Source organism: Pleurodeles waltl, chromosome 11 (genome assembly GCF_031143425.1).
Source record: "Pleurodeles waltl isolate 20211129_DDA chromosome 11, aPleWal1.hap1.20221129, whole genome shotgun sequence".
NCBI classification, from domain to species: Eukaryota; Metazoa; Chordata; class Amphibia; order Caudata; family Salamandridae; genus Pleurodeles; species Pleurodeles waltl.
In genome coordinates, this window is record NC_090450.1 from 226,986,588 (window position 1) to 226,998,907 (window position 12,320).

General features: G+C 43.2%; 1 protein-coding gene across 1 annotated transcript in view; it reads left to right on the plus strand.

The window, feature by feature from the left end:
• LOC138265594 (prolactin-releasing peptide receptor-like) overlaps nt 1-12,320 on the plus strand; it is a 650,903-nt gene that overhangs the window by 501,161 nt on the left and 137,422 nt on the right. The window lies entirely within an intron of this gene.

Sequence of the window (12,320 nt, forward strand, 5' to 3'; positions counted from 1 at the left end):
GCTAGGACATCAGAAGAGCAGAGGAGCGAAGTGTCAGGCGGCGACCGTGGGAACAGTAATTTTTTTATTATTCTTTTTTATTTCTTCCCCCATCATTAAACACCAGCCACCCCCACCTCCCGCCTGCCTGCCCTTCCCATTGAGATTTGCGGCAGCTGAAGGTAAGTTGCACCAAGAAATGACAGAAAGGCTCATTCTACCCTATGCCCATTGGGTAAAATACCGACCAATCAATCCTAATTTACATTATTGAGTCAGTCATGTTCCAATTGCCTTGTGTTGAAACCCAGTTAAGGGTCTGCCCATCTACATGAGTGGGTCCTTTCACTAAATGGAGCCGGTCAAATCTTTCAAGTGCTGCTGGAAAGTCTGGTGCTTTGCTGTAGGTCTGGTTATCGCAATCAGATTAAACTATTCAAGCACGATCAATTTAATATATGCGTGAGATACTTTTTCCCATGACTCCAGAAGGGTATTCACTGTATATTTTACTGCCAGAGACCATTATAAAGTTTTGTGCCCTTTCTGGAAAGAGTTGGACCTGACAGGCTAAGGCAGGGCATTGTCTGTCCTGCTCAGAAACTAAAGTGCAGAAGAGACAGGAGTTCACTTGAGACACTCCCTCCCGAAAGTGGAGTGCAGGCATTCATGCATAGCATGCAGGTTTTTACAATCTGTTGAGGAATCCTACCCATGTTTCAAGGACCAATGTGCATGGTAGATGGAGGGGACTCTTTCAGTCTCATCAGTTCTTTCTTTGACTTCAATCTGTTATTACCCTATCATGGATAGGTTAAATCAATCTTAATCTCTCTGACTTCCCCTGCTTAGCATTCCATTACATTTTATCAATGCTCATCTAAAGCATTGCAAAAGGGGACCCATCTTATGCAGATCATCTTAGTTAATCTGGAAAAGGAGCATTCCAAACAAAACTGCTAGGCCCTTTCCCTTCTGAACTAGAAAAGGAAAACCACAGATGTGCTGCATTCTGGTTAGGCCTCATGTAGTAGAAACCCATAAAGTTTCTATCCCATATCACCCACATCTGGATGTATACATCCCACTTAGGGTTACTCATTTCAACACCAAAAACAGTTGTCAACAACATGGTTTAATCAATGAAACCTACAGGGAAATAGTGCAGTCCTAAGGTTTTTTAAACTAGCCCGTGAGTGATGAGTAGAAATCCTTGAATCAATATTAACCACAATGAAATCCTCTAAGTAGCATTCTATTGTGTGCTTGAATCATTATTAGCCACTGAGAATTCCTCTAGGGAATGTTGTGGTCTTTAGGGTTTTTAACTTGTTTATGAGCCATGGGTTTAAAGTGTTAAGTGTTAAGTGGGTTGTAAGTCTTAAGTGAATGTTAGCCACCAGTAAATGAGAGCATTCCTCTTGATATAATACCACTCCTTACTTGAATAAATATTAATTAATGGGATTCCATCCGGGTAGTATTCCATTGTTTCGATGAATGGAGTTAACCACAGAGGATGCTTCAAGGTAGGCCTTTTATTTCTTGCTTTAATCAATACCTGCGCTATACGTTTTCCAAATTCTTAGCACTGCTATTTAGTATGTTTGAGGATGTCACAAGAAGTGATGCCCCCAACTTTTGACATCATTACAACAAAGAATGATATGTGCAAAACGATACACGTATCAAGATAGTTATAATTAAAAGACAACCAAAATCACTAAAATAGATGTGTGATGCACTATTACATAGAGCGGTTCATAAATGCAGGTGCCTAGATTAAAGATGGAAAATCAGTCATCCCTCAGAAGATTGAGGCATCCACACAGCACGTCAGCTGGAGGTTCTGAAGCAAGCATGGTGGGATCTTTTTTTTCTCTGGCTCTCAGGGTCTTCCTTGGATGCCACAGAGCTCTGAAGAGAAATGCTCGTCGAGGCCAGTCTCTCTAGCTCACTCACAAAATGCAAAATGTATCAATCAGCTTGTGTAAGAGCTCAACTCAACTTCCTAATGTGAACCTAACTCAGAAGGAGTTATAATTCAGCTCTTAGATGAATATTAAACTGTATCAATATTTACTTTGACATCCTTTGCATTAAAATCTGTCACTGCTCGGGAACAGCATTTACCACATATTGACCGGTTAATCCTCCACCAAGTTTGCATGTGGGTGATATACAGGGCATGAGACAGCAAGGAGATGTTGTTCGGGGGTTGGGTGCAGTACTGTGTGTGTGTTGGACTTAGACCTCTCCGAAGGGTCATCCCAAACTTTTTTCCTTTGTTCTCCTGTTTTCTGAACCCATTTTTGTTGGCCCTTAGAACTCTGTGCACTTTACAACTGCCAACCAGTGATAAAGTGCTTCTGCTCTCTCCTATAAACATGGTAAAATTGGCTTATGCCCATTTGGCACATTTAATCTACCTGTAAGCCCCTAGTAAAGTGGTACTACATGTGCCCAGGGTATGTAAATTAAATGCTACTAGCGGGCCTGCAGCCCTAATTTTGCCACCCAATTCTATAGCCCTTCAAACCTGCCACTGCAGCCTATGTGTGTGATTTTAAACTGCTATTTCAGCCTGGCAAAATAAACCAGCCAGGCCCAAACATTCCTTTTTAATGCATATAAGTCACCCCTGGGGTAAGCCCTACACAGCTGAGGGGGCAGGGTACAGTGTATTTAAAAAGAACATGTAGTTTTAATTATACATGTCCTAGTAGAGAAAAACTCTTGAATTAGTTTTCACTGCTGCAGGGCCTACCTTTCCCATATGATAACTTTGTGGTTACCTTATTACAATTAAAAAGGATACATTTGAAATAGGACTAGCTAAACAGTTAATGTTTGTTGTCTTTGGAATTGTAATGAGAAATCCTTGTTTATAGCTGTCAGATTTCCAAGTACAATTTTGAAAATGCCATTTTATGAAAGTTGGCTTTTTTCCTGTTTTAGCCATTCAGTGCCTGAGCCTATCTCTAGGTCAATGACTAGTTGTAGTTGGCAGTTGGTCTTTGTGTATTTCTTCCAGACAGCCACACACAATAGAGAGCTTAGGTGTGCCTGGAAGGGCCATCACTAGCAGGATGATGGCAAGGCTGGGCACAGCCCCACCTACATCTGAATAGGCTGTATCTTGTCTGAATACAAAGGTCTGCATATCCCCGGTAGTTAGTCTGGAGCCAGGCAGGAGAGGCGCTTAAGGTGAATCCTCTAGAAGCTTCTCCCACTTCAAAAAAGGCACCAGGTATAAATATTGGACCTCAGACCACAACTCTTCAGTGCACTATTGGACCTGTGGAAGACTTTGCCAGGAAGAAGGACTACTGCGCTGCTCCTTAAAGGACTGCTACTCAACTGGACTGCTACCCTGAAGGACTGATGCCCTTCTGTGCTGCCCTCCTGCCCTGCTGTCCTCTTGCCTGGGTAAGAAGGACTGGATCTGTAACCAGTATCCAGGACCACCAGAGTGACTCCAAGGGTTAGTATCTTGTAACCAGCATCTGGGCTCTGCAGCTGTAAGTCCTATCCTGTCACGTTGTGCCACCACAGTCCTGGACCCTTGGAAGTGGGCCAAAAGGTGCTCTGCCAGCCCATCTGTGGACCTGGTAGAACCAACAAATCTTCTCTGCTGAGCAGCGCAACCCTGAGCGGAACCTATGCATCACTTTTGCAGCGTGGACTTTCTCGGCAGTATGACTTTGCATGGCCCTCGCAGCCTTATCAGAACCATCTGCTGTGCAATGCATCCCCGATGCAGGTGCTCACTGTAGGAGGCTGGCCTCGCTTATAGTGGGTACCTTGTGGTACTTACACCCTCTGCCAGGTCCAGTTATCCCTTATTAGTAGAATAGAGGTGTTTCTAGCAGCTTAGGCTGATAGAAGGTAGCTATGGCAAAACAGCTTAGGCTGAACTAGGGGACATGCAAAGCTCCTACTATACCACTTATATCATATAGCACAATATCATAAGAAAACACAATACTCAGAGTTACTAAAAATAAAGGTACTTTATTTTTATGACAATATGCCACAAGTATCTCAGTGAATATCCTCAGTTAGAAGGTAAGTAATATACACAAGTTATATGAACACAAACCCAAAACAGGTAAGTAATAGTAAGAAAAGTAATGCAAACAGTGTAGAATTACAATAGGATGCAATAGGTGAACATAGGTCTAGGGACAACACAAACCATATACTCCAAAAGTGGAATGCGAATCACTAATGGACCCCAGACCTATGGGAGCTTGTAGAGGGTCGCTGGGACTGTAAGAAAACAGCCAGGGTGTCCAAGATACCCCACCCCAAGACCCTAAAAAGTAGGAGTAAAGTACACCTACTACCCCAAAAGGACACAATAGTCGTGATAGGGGGATTCTGCAAGAACCACAAACACCAGCAAAGCACTGAAGACGGATTCCTGGACCTGAGGACCGGCAAGGCAAGAGGACCAAGTCCAAGAGTCGCGATAGTGTCCAGGGGGGCAGGAGCCCAGGAAACCCCGGATGAAGGTGTAAGAAGGGTGCCTCTGGGTGGAAGAAGCCAAGGATTCTGCAACAACAAAAAGGGCTAAGAACTTCTCCTTTGGATGGAAGATGTCCCATGGCGTGCTGGAGGTTGCAGAAGTGTTTCCAGGCAGAAATACCACAAACACACCTTGCTAGCTGCAAGGGTCATGGTAGAGGTTTTTGGGTGCTGCTGGGGACCAGGAAGGACCAGGAAGTTGCCCCTTGGAGGAGGAGACAGGGGGGGCGCTCAGCAACTCAGAGAGCCCCCACAGAAGCAGGCAGCATCCGCAGAAGTACCGGAGCAGGCACTTAGAAGATTTGTGAACCGGAGCTGGCTCAGAGTCACAAAGGAGGGTCCCACAATGTCAGAGTCCAACTCAGAGGGTTGAGCACCGCAGGACGGAGTGCTGGGGACCCAGGCTAGGCTGTGCACAAAGGAATCCTTGGAGAAGTGCACAGAAGTTGGAGCAGCTGCAAATCACACAGTACACAGGTTTGCTGACTTGCCTCCACTAAACTTGGACTGAAGGATCACTGGACTGTGAGGGTCACTTGGATAGAGTTCCTGTGTTCCAGGGACCACGCTCGTCAGGATGAGAGGGAACCAAGAGGACTGGTGATGCAGTCCTTTGGTGCCTGTGTTAGCAGGGGAAAGACTCCGTCAACCCACGGGAGATTTCTTCTGGATTTCCACTGCAGGGTGAAGACAGACAGCCCTCAGAGCATGCACCACCAGGAAGCAGTCGAGAAAGCCGGCAGGATTAGGCGCTACAAGGTTGCTGGTAGTCGTCTTGCTACTTTGTTTCGGTTTTTCAAGCGCCCTGGAGCAGTCAGCATTCGATCCTTGGCAGAAGTCGAAGAGGGAAGTGCAGAGGAACTCTGGTGAGCTCTTGCATTCGTTATCTGAAGAATACCAGAGAGGAGATACCCTAAATAGCCAGAAAAGGAGTTTTGGCTACCAAGAAAGGAGGATTGGCTACCAAGAAAGGTAAGAGCCTATCAGAGGGGGTCTCTGACGTCACCTGCTGGCACTGGCCACTCAGAGCAGTCCAGTGTGCCCCCAACACCTCTGTACTATGTCAGAGGTCTGGGACACACTGAAGGAGCTCTGGGCACCTCCTCTGGGAGGTACTGGTCAGGGGAGTGGTCACTCCACTTTCCTTTGTCCAGTTGTGCACCAGAGCAGGGCTGGGGGATCCCTGAACCGGTGTAGACTGGCTTATGCAGCGATGGGCACCATCTGTGCCAATCAAAGCATTTCCAGAGGATGGGGGAGGCTACTCCTCTCCATCCCTTCACACCTATTTCCAAAGGGAGAGGGTGTAACACCCTCTCTCAGAGGAAATCCTTTGTTCTGCCTTCCTGGGCTGGGACTGTCCAGACCCCAGGAGGGCAGAATCCTGTCTGAGGGGTTGGCAGCAGCTGCAGTGAAAACCCTGGAAAGGCAGTTTGGCAGTACCCAGGTTCTGTGCTAGAGACCCGGGGGATCATGGAATTGTCCCCCCAATACCAGAATGGTATTGGGGGGACAATTCCATGATCTTAGACATGTTACATGGCCATGTTCGGAGTTACCGTTGTGACGCTATACATAGGTAGTGATCTTTGTATAGTGCACGTGTGTAATGGTGTCCCCGCACTCACAAATTCCGGGGAAATTGCCCTGAAAGATGTGGGGGCACCTTGGCTAGTGCCAGGGTGCCCACACACTAAGTAACTTGGCACCCAACCTTCACCAAGTGAGGGTTAGACATACAGGTGACTTGTAAGTTACTTATGTGCAGTGAAAAATGGCTGTGAAATAACGTGGACGTTATTTCACTCAGGCTGCAGTGGCAGGCCTGTGTAAGAATTTCCTGAGCTCCCTATGGGTGGCAAAAGAAATGCTGCAGCCCATAGGGATCTCCTGGAACCCCAATACCCTGGGTCCCTAAGTACCATATACAAGGGAATTATATGGGTGCACCAGTGTGCCAATGAGAATTGGTAAATTTTGTCACTAGCCTGCAGTGACAAATTTAGAAAGCAGAGAGAGCATAAACACTGAGGTTCTGGTTAGCAGAGCCTCAGTGATACAGTTAGGCACCACACAGGGCACACATACAGGGCACATACTATGAGCACTGGGGTCCTGCCTAGCAGGATCCCAGTGACACAAGGGCTAAAACAACATACATACAGTGAAAAATGGGGGTAGCATGCCAGGCAAGATGGTACTTTCCTACAGTCACATTTCAAGCCTCCCGTCATTGGCATCCTAAATGATGACGCAGAACTCGACATCGCAGATCCTACAGAACCAGCTGGTGCATGACTCATCCTCAACACAGCACTCCGCATCACAAGCCTCCTAGTCAACAGTGTCCTTGATGAACTGCCTGAATTTGTGACTTTGCCCCAGTTTGGTGTGACCAGAAATCCGAAGTTAAAGACAAATGCTATAAGCTACTCTAAGATTATACTATATGGATGTAAGTCAACAAGAACATCAAAATATACATAAATACAGCTAATTATGTATGTCAACAACTATATATGTTTGATAGCTATATGTCCAGTCTTAGGCTACATCAAAATCCTAATGTTTACTTCAACAAATCACATATCATAGAATCAGAAAATTATTTCAACATTATGTTATTTTATTAAATTACATAATGCCTGATATAATTAAGAGAGACTAAGACATTAAATCAATCAGACCACATTCATACAAAAATTGTATATATATTCATTAATATAGAAAAATACAATGCTATTACAAAACAATAATCTAGAAAAATAGGAATATAATATTAATGCATGTCTATATACATACAAAAGGTTATAAAATCCAATATCTGATATTACAGAATTCTAGAACAATAGTGCAAAAACATAGTAGGATCCCAAAGCCTATGCGCGTTTCGGTAATCCTCTCATATGGAGGCCACCTTCAACAGGGCAGTTCCCAACCATATAGTCAAATGTTGATGTAGACACCATGGAAAGGACAAGCAGACAACACTGTACACTAGATTCTGGATGCGCGCCACATTGATATATGATATCTTGTACAAACAAACATATAAATGACAACCTTGAGATGAGGGAGTCCCTATCTCCAAGGGCTAAAATATGTATAATATCACCAGAAATCCACAGTTGGCACTTTGGGCCTTTTGGCACTAAATTCGCTAACATTTTAAAGTCCTACTCACTGAATTTTAGTCATTTTGGTCTCATTGTATTTTTTATAATGTACTCTATTTTTCTATGTTGGTGTGGGACTCTTCTTGTGTTGTGTTTACACATTAGTCCTGTTGATGTTCTACACAAATACATCATACATTGAGTCTAAGTTAAGCCTGACTGCTCTATGCCAAGCTACCAGCTGTTTGAGCACAGGATAATTTGGGGTTTGCTTGTGACATCACCCTCACAAGGATTGTAGTTGCTTCTTTAGTAGGGTTTCACCCCCCCTCAACCAGTAACCCAATTAGAGCATTAGAGCAGATGCTCATCTACTGTGGATGTGAAGCTAAATGGAGTGGCTCCCGGCACATTTTACTATTCTTTTCACTGAGAATGCCAAAAAATTTGAGAACAGTGCTTAGCTCTTACAGTAAACGAAGAATCCATCTGACTACAGTGAGGCAGGGCTGGCTTTAGCGCTTGTTGTACCCGGTGCAACAATCTTTTTGGGCACTTCCCCCATGACCTTGTTTTTCATGGATTCCCTCACTATCAGCCTCCAACAGTGCCAATCATCTCTTCATAAACCCTCTCCCACATGCAATGAATTTGTTTTATGGCGCTACTCATGCCAATGTAGGGTGTCAGAGCATTTTACATCTCACACTCAATATACAGAGACAATGAATTAAACATGTGTATATCAGTGTATAGGAAATGTACATAAACCAATGATGATTATAAGGTGTAGGTGTAGGAATCACGTCATCCATACTAGTGGGCGGTATATTTTAAGAGTGTTTGGTCTGGGTAAGCAAAAACACCAAATTAAAAATATACCACATTGGTTGGGGTTGGCTTTCAGTAACATTAGGAAACGTATAATTGGGGGGAAAAATATAAGATACTAACCTATACCATGCAGTTTGCATGCAGCTCTTTGATGACAGTTCATTGGTCACTGTGCTACATTAGGACTGTAACTTAGGAACTGCAAATAACAGAAGGATTTCTGTGACAAAAGCAGTAACCCACTGAGCAATCCACGTGAAATAGAGTTCTGTGATCCGCATAGTACATGTTCCTTGCAGTTAGGCATATTAACTTTCTGCGCTACTTTATCATGAGCCAAAACTGTCACTAGACAAAACTCCATCCCTCTCCAGTGGAACATTAATCACCAGAGATATCTTGACATTTTATTATTGTCTGGAAACTGCTGGGCACACAAGGAACTCAGCAACAGCTGCTTTTACACCGATAAGTTATTTTTAAATACAGCGCCTCCCCCCCTGCAGCTCAGCGCTAGTTGCTGGTGCGCAGTCCGCACTACTCCAAAGTTTGTCCTGCTGAGAGTCCCTCTCTGTGTAGTTGGCAATGGCATGCATGGTATAGACAGATGTAGAAACAACATGGTTCTCCTTGAAAGGGGGCAGGTACGTCTTCGCTGAGCAAACTGGTATGACTTCCTCACAATCAATCATTGGTGAAATAAAAGTAGAAAATTGATCTGGTAGGGGGTTTCTCTCTGTGTTTTAGTCACAAGGGTACTAGAGTCCCAAATCGACTGTCGTGACATATTTTCCAGAAGCATGAGAAGTGTCTGACTTATTATATCTGTCTTCAGTCTTCCCTCCATGTTTCAGCTCTCTTTATAAGCAGCATGTGATGATGCTCTGTGTAGCAGCAGGGACTTTGATAGGGTTCCAAGTTGCTTACATCATAAATTTATGGTTCCGGTTAGGAGCAAATTTTAATGTTTTTAGCAATCTTCCCACATGAATAGCACTACTCCTGCTTCTGCTTCATATGGACAAGTTCTTCCAGGCCTCATAGCTCCATTGCAATTGTTGCAGGTGAAGGAATGATGCCCTGCTGCTTTTATATTAATCCATTAGCAGCATCGGTCTCAATACCTGCGTATGGGAGGCAGTGACACAAGTGCAGTGTCACTTTGCACCATAGGGTGCTCACCATCTGCACCATATACACCAGTGGTGGGGAAAGGGGTGGTGTTACACAAATATAAATCTGCTTTTCTTTGCAGGGCACTTGGCCTTATAAAACTGTTCCAAGTATATGTCCTAAAGGCAGTAAAGAGGAGAGACTACACACGGAATGGGAGATACAACTCACAATCACTGTAATGTGGGCTCACCACAAATGTGAATTACACTTGTGGCAACAAGCGGTTGAGGGGGGCCGACCTATTGCCCTTTTTCTCTGTGCTTTCGTTGATTGGTGGCTTAAAAGATGTACTTATCTAAATCTGAATAGGAATAGATCATGGGCTTAGCAGGGTCAGGCTGGTTGTCTTATACCCTCACACAATGCTGCCCCCGATCCTCTCCCCTTTAAATACCTAATGTTGTTGTCCCATAGATCTCTCCTGCTCTCTTTCTCTTCCTCCCTTGGCTCTCAGAAGATTGTATCCATAGCTGACTGAGGTAACCCCCTGCTGTGCCATGATGTCCCTATGTACATCCAGTGGAGTAAAGTTGTCTGCACTGGCATGTTTCTAGTGACAACTCTCAGGTGTGACTCTAAGGCAAGAGGGAGTTGAATAGGATGTTTTTTCTCCTACAAGTTTCTTGGGAGGAGTAAGTGGCAGTGAAAGGGAAACTGTTCGAATTGTATTCTGTATTCTTCTATGAACAAACTGATATCAGGCTTGTTTGGCCTGCGTCATGGTCTTTTTAGGAGCAGAATGATGGAGGTAATCATCTGTGCTATGAATATACTTTGAGGAAATTCACTTGCACCTCATGTGCCATGTCCCTTTTTTTTACATTGCAATATGTTTTTCAAGGGAACACAGTGAAGTTATTTTGTGGAGAAACTAGTGAAAATCGAGTAAAAAAGCTGAGCTTTGCTTCTCTCCAATGGCTGAAAAAACGCAAAGGAGTGGTATAGATATTCTTCTATGGGCCTTCCAGTGTAGAGAAAAAAAAAAGTTATCGTTAACCAGTCCAGAATTCCAACAATCTCCAACAAAGGGTATTCTAGAATGCTTCTTTGCCTTGTGTCGTCGGCTGGGGTTTCAATATGCATTGTGACATTATTGAAAGGTACAAACTAATGAAGTAATTTAAACAGAACTCATTCCCCCCTCAACCCTTTCGCCACTATGGTTAGGTTGGACATCAAGGACATCAGTCTCACCTGGCAGCAGCATACAATTAGGTATATGAATATATTGCACATATCACAGACCAAGACTTAGTGGACAAATTAGCACGAACAAGCTTCATCACCTTGAAGACTCTACGATGCATCTTCCCCCACCTCGAATTTCCACACAAGATGCAAGTTACTATCTCGCTAGTACTATCCAAACTGGATTAGGCCAATGGCCTCTACCATGTTTCATCTCTATCTATTATGAAACAACTACAACATATTCAGAACTCCGCAGCCAGGCTACTATTACATCTAAAGCCATAAGCCCACATCTCCCCTGCCTTGAGAGCACTACAGTGGTTACCCGTTGCAAGAAGATGCACTTTCAAGCTGCTTTGTATCACCCACAAAGCTATACATGGAACAGGACCGCTTTTAATCAGAAACAAAATAACCAAATACATTCAACAAAGAAACCTCCGCTCAGGATTGGCACCCCGCCTTAGAACACCACCATACAAGAAAAAGACTATAGGTGGTACATCCTTCTCCGTTCAAGTATACTATGGGATTCATTACCCTCAACTATAAGATCCACAGATAACTTTCTTGTCTTCAGAAAACTACTCAAGAGTTGGCTCTTTCCTTCATAACCACCATATTCAAACAACTATGGACTGCATATGCCTATGTTGATAAATACTTTTTTCTGATTATGTGTGTATTCTAGTTATATATAGTTTTTTAGAAAATATGTATCGCTACTATGTCATAACAATAAACTACACACACACTTTTTAAACACGTTTAACTAAGTATATTTACTCATGGTTTAAACATGTATATGTATTATGTACATATATGTGTGCATATGTGTGTGTATTCATGTGTGTATGTATGTGTGTGTGTGTGTGTATATATATATATATATGTATGTATGTTATTCTATGCTTAACATGTTCATAGGTTATTGCATAACTCCTAGATAAGTTGTTATACTAGATACTTATGAATCCCTGCTCTCATCTTATATCACACTTATCTATCACTTATCTATATGTGTGTGTGTGTATATATATATATATATATATATATATATATATATATATATATATATGTGTGTATGGTATTCTATGCTTAACATGTTCATAGGTCATTACGTAACTCCTACATAAGTTGTTATACTAGATACTTATGAGTGCCTGCTCTCATCTTATATCACACTTATCTATCCATCACCATATGTCATGTCTCTATCAATCTATCCTCCATTCCCACTCTGACTCATCCCAAGTCCATTCTACTACTTTTATTTCCTAAATAACTCTGCCTAAGTTCTTCCCTCCGCTTCCACATCTAACTCACCAAACCTCACTTTACTACCAGGATCTCCCAAACAACCCTAGTAAATTCTCCCTCATTTATCTCACCCTGCTACTATGATCTCCCAAACCCCTTCCACGGACTCTTCCCTCTTTCAACCTCCTTTACCCATACGAAGCCTAAATCCTATTACCATATAATCCCAATTAA